Source organism: Halichoerus grypus, chromosome X (assembly GCF_964656455.1).
Source record: "Halichoerus grypus chromosome X, mHalGry1.hap1.1, whole genome shotgun sequence".
Classification (NCBI taxonomy): domain Eukaryota; kingdom Metazoa; phylum Chordata; class Mammalia; order Carnivora; family Phocidae; genus Halichoerus; species Halichoerus grypus.
The window spans coordinates 17,594,360-17,599,842 of NC_135727.1; the positions used below are offsets into that span (position 1 = coordinate 17,594,360).

General features: G+C 40.8%; 1 non-coding gene across 1 annotated transcript; it reads left to right on the plus strand.

Annotated features, from left to right (window-relative positions):
- The first annotated feature begins 281 nt into the window (after window positions 1-281).
- TRNAK-UUU (transfer RNA lysine (anticodon UUU)) lies at window positions 282-354 on the plus strand. Its single transcript has one exon. It is a non-coding gene; the product is annotated as a tRNA-Lys (tRNA).
- Window positions 355-5,483: the final 5,129 nt, after the last annotated feature.

Consider the following 5,483-nt stretch of genomic DNA (forward strand, 5'->3'; position numbering starts at 1 on the left):
GCCCAGAACTTTCAGTTCTCTTATAAATAATTTTTTCTGGAATGTCTTCCAATTCACTAATTGTCTAATTAATTGGGTCTAATCTGTTAATCTCTTCAATTGAGTTCTTAATTTTGATCATGATTTTTTTTTTTACTCCTAGAAGTTTGATGAAATAATTTTTCAAATATCTTTAAAATTCTTTGGAAATCCTTGTTTCCCCCACACACATTTTTATTTATATAAACATAGTAAACATAGTTCTTTATATTCTGTGTTTAATAATTCCAGTATCTAGGGGCACCTGGCTGGCTCAGTCAATAGAGTGTGTGACTTTTGATCTCAGGACTGTGGGTTCAAGCCCCACGCTGGGCATGGAGCCTACTTAAGTACATACATACATACATACATATATGCGTATATACATAAATAAATACATACATAAATAATAATTCCAGCATTTAAATTATTTAAGGATATGGCTCTGCTGCCTGCTACTTTTGCCAGTTCTCACTTATGGTAATTCAATTCTTTGTTCGGCTATTAACTTTTTTGTAAGCTGCTCACTTTCCTTATAAAATAATTTGAATACATTCTTGAGATCTAGGACAAAGGTGAATTTCCTCAGCAAAGGATCTACGCTTGCTTTTGCTAAGTGTCTGGAAACATTCACTTTATGGCCAGGATCACTTTAAATTTATGGCTAGACATTTCTTGAGTCCCCCAGGCAGCGTGAATTAGGGCTGCATGATGACAGCGTCTGGGCCAATTTTTCCCTCTGTGTCCTGCTTGGCACCACCAAGGCAGCATTCCTCTGTAGTTCCCTGGGGGAGAGCAAGTTAAGTCCTCCTTCATGACGGCTTGTTCCATTTGGACACCAATGTAATGGGAAGAGGACTTCCATTAGACTTTCCACCTTTAATTGGTTTCTGGGTTTGTGTCTTTTACCCCTATGTTTTGGGTGGCTTTCGCAAAGTTGAAATCCTCAAACTCCCCAAATACCACAGTTGTCTTTAGGACAAAGCTGAGTTCATTACTTCACTTCTCTGTGTTCTCACAGTCTCTTAGGTTTTATCATGATAATTCCTTAATTTGCAGATCTTTGAGGCTTTTAAGTAGATGTTTTCTCATCTATTATTTTAAAGATTTTATTTATTGGGGCGCCTGGGTGGCTCAGTCGGGTTAAGCGCCTGCCTTTGGCTCAGGTCATGATCCCAGGGTCCTGGGATCGAGTCCCGCATCTGGCTCCCTGCTCTGCGGGGAGTCTGCTTCTCCCTCTCCCATTCCCCTCTGCTCATGCTCTCTCACTCTCTGTCAAACAAATAAACAGATTTTATTTATTTATCTGAGAGAGAGGGAGTGGGGAGGGGCAGAGGGAGAGGGAGAAAGAATCTGAAGCAGACTCCACACTGAGCTCGGAACCCCATATGGGGCTTGGCCCACAACCATGAGGTCATGATCTGAGCCAAAACCAAGAGGTGGACACTTAACCAACCGAGCTACCCAGGCGCCTCAGTGTTCTTATCTATTAACCAGTACTTTTTGTTGTCTTCAGCAGTGATGACATGCTAGAAACAGAAAGCCTATACTACTTCTTTGGCCCACTTCAACATAGCTTCTGGATCCACTAAAACTCCTTTTACAGAGGTCAGAAGAGATCACTAAGCTGCCATATCAATTTGACATACTTTTCATTCCTATCTAATTCAACCTCTCCACAGTTTCTGACACACCTGATTATTCCTTCCCTCTTGAAACCAGCTTCTGGCTTTCACAACACCTCACTTTCCAATATGACTCCTAAATGACTATTCCTCAAGGCTCAGATCTGGTTCTTTTCATTTCTACATTTCCTCTGCCACCATTCTGCCTTAAGCTCCTAAAATCTATCTCTTATATTACTTCAGTAGACTCCTCATTGGATGTCCTCTGCTCATTCTTCTCTCCAACCAATCCATTCTCCCCACAGCAACCAGAGTGATCTTTTACAAATGAAAATTGAGGAGTGCCTGGCTTGTTCAGGTGGTAGAGCATGCAACTCTTGGTGTCAGGGTTCGAGCCCCATGTTGGGTGTAGAGGTTACTTAAAAATAAAATCTTAAAAGGGGCGCCTGGGTGGCTCAGTCGTTAAGTGTCTGCCTTCAGCTCAGGTCATGATCCCGGGGTCCTGGGATCAAGCCCTGCATCAGGCTCCCTGCTCGGCAGGAAGCTTGCTTCTCCCTCTCCCACTCCCCCTGCTTGTGTTCCCTCTCTCGCTGTGTCTCTCTCTGTCAAATAAATAAATAAAAATCTTATAAGAAGTAAAAAAAAATAAAATAAAATCTTAAAAAAAAGAGAAAATTAAATTATGTCATTTTGCCCAGGTCAAACCCTACAAAATACTGCTTTTGAACTTTAGATAAATTCCAAATTATTTAACATTACCCACCAAACTTTGTATGATCTAATTCCTGCCTATATATCCATAATTATCCCCTTATATAATTTTCTAGACAAATAGACTTTTTTCAGTTCCTCAAACAGGTCAAATTTTTTCCCACCTCAGATCCTTTTTTGTTTTTTAACAATTTTTTTAAGTACGCTCCACACCCAACACGGGGCTAGAATTCACGGCCCTGAGATCGAGCTTTACCAACCGAGCCAGCCAAGTGCCCCCCACCTCAGACCCTTAATACTTGCTGTTTCCTCTTCCTGGAATATTGTCTCCATGCTTTTTGCATGGCTAACTTCTGTTCATAGTTCACATCTTGCTTTAACTCTTACTTCTCAGAGACTTTCCCTGACCACCTAATCCAGTGGCATCCTAACCTTTTCCTTCAGAAAATTTATCATAATTGGTGATTAAATATTTATTGTCAGTTTATTTATTTAAGGTCTATTCCCTCAATTACCTTTAAATGTCAGGGAGGTAGGGGAGCCTGGCTGGCTCAGTCGGTAGAACATGCAACTCTTGATCTTGGGGTCATGAGTTTAAGTACCACAGTGGGCATAGAGCTTACTTAAAAAAATGTCAGGAAGGTAGAGGCCCTGTTTGGGGTCTTCCCACTCTATGCCCAGGACTTGGCACTGTTTTTGGCATATAGTAGGAGTTCAAGAAGCAGTCCTACATGAAAAGTACAATTATAATGAGAAATTCCATGTTGTGTACAGAATTAGAACAAAGAGGTATGAGTTACATGACAATAATACTCAGAGTTCAGGTTAAAATAATACATCTCTGTGAATAAACCTATAATGCTTAAAGCCATATAGCCTAGATTACTTTCCCCTTTTCCTCAATAACTCAATATATGGCTTTTTATGATTGTTATCTGCACTTTGGTTTAAGCATATAAATAATCATCTACAAATAGCATTATTTGTCATGTTGGCTTAGAGTTTCATTATTTGGAACTCTGAAAACATTCTCCTACAGATCCAACATGATACACAGTGGATAGGTTCCTTTGTTTAGTTCATAATGTTTAACCCATAATTCATTTATGCATTTAAAAATATTAATTGAGGGTCACCTGGGTGGCTCAGTTGGTTAAGCGTCCACCTTTGACTCAGGTCATGATCCCGGAGTCCGGGGATCAAGCCCCGCATCGGGCTCCCTGCTCAGTGGGAAGTCTGTTTCTCCCTCTGACCCTCCTCCCTCTCATACTCTCTCACTCTCTCTCTCTCTCAAATAAATTTTAAAAAATCTTTTTAAAAAATGCACTTCCTGGGGCACCTGGGAGGCTCAGTGGGTTAAACATCTGACTCTTGGTTTTGGCTCAGGTCAGGATCTCGTGGTCATGAGATCGAGCCCCACCTCAGGCTCTGCAATCAGTGCAGAGTCTGCTTCCGATTCTTTTTCCCTCTCCCTCTGCTTCTCACCCCCGCTCATGTTCTCTCTCTCTATCTATCTAATAAAATCTTTTAAAAAAAATCCCACACTTCCTGAGGCACCTGGATGGCTCAGTAGGTTAGGCATCAACTCTTGGTTTTAGCTCAGGTAGTAATGTTGGGATCGTGGGATCAAGCCCCAAGTCAGGCCCCACGCTCAGCAGGGAGTTGGCTTGAGGATTTCTCTCACTCTCCCTCTGCTGCTCCCCTCCTCTCTTTCTAAAATAAATAAATGACTCTTTAAAAACAAAACAAAACAAAACAAAAAAGCACACTTCCTTCCCTGCAGCAGTAGGACAGGCAGAGAACTACTCAGGCTTTAAGTCATTGACAAGCTCTCACAGCCCAGGACACGGTCTCCAAGAAGGCTGTGGCTAGAAAGGGTAAGAGGCCAAAAGCAGTGATGGAAATTCCAGGAAGAATGAAATGCGCCAAGAAGGAAAACACACTTCTTGCTGGTGATTTGAACTGCCATGGACAAGCAGTCCCCACCGTTCAATTGCTACTTGGCTGTCATTTCTTTCTACAATTGTGACTGTTTCTGACCCATGATCTGTTTCTTATTTGGCATTTTATCGTTGTATAACTTCCCCCTTGTTATTCTATCCCCCCAGACAAATACTTAATTTGGGGACCTTTTCTGATAAACTGAATTGTCAGTAACATAAGGAAATGGCAGAAAAAGATGACTTCATGGCCCTACCTGTACCGTGAAATTTTATATTAAAAGAATTCAGATAGCCAATACACAATTCTGGCTCCCTCACATTCTACCTTAATAACTGGGAGAAAGGCAGAACCTCACTTGAAAAAAAAAAAAAGATAAAAACCTGGTACAAGGTTAAAAACAGCATCCTTAGTACCATAGTAATGATTTGACCAGGAGGGACAATCAGTCATTAACATGGAATATACACCATAGATTTAAGGCAAGCAGGATGGGAGGGGACCACGAAAATATCTCCTCTCTAAAGCCACCGGTTCAAGCAACCTGATTAGAACCAGGTTAAGGGATAAGCATATGGGGGCGCCTGGCTGTCTCAGTGGGTAGAACATGCAACTCCTAATCTCAGGGTCATGAGTTCAAGCCCCATGTTGGGTGGTGGAGCCTACTTAAAATATATGTATGTATATATATGAACTCAGCCTGTCTGTAATAACTTCCAGCTTATTAGAAGTTTTTATTCCTTCTTATGAGAAAGGGCCTCCTTATTTTGAGGAGTTTATAAAATATCACCTAAAAAAAGCAAAGGGTTTTAGGCAACAAATGATAATATTTTTTGGTAAATGAAGTGTTCATTGTACCTTCAAATTACTTCTCAGGCTCAGGCTATGACTATCGGAGGGAATATTTGAGGGAATTTGTCAAATTTAACATAATTTATTTACATTCCAAATTTCATAGAATACAGCCTCAAGTTTGGAAAGTGTTGCCATCTTAACAATGTTAAGTCTTCCAATTCATAAACATGGGAAACCTTTCCACTTGTTTGGGTCTTTAATTTCTTTCAACAATATCTTGTAGGGGCACCTGGCTGGCTCGGTCAGAAGAGCATGCAACTCTTGATCTCAGGGGTCATGATTCCGAGTCCCACATTGGGTGTAGAAATTACTTAAAAATAAATAAATAAACTT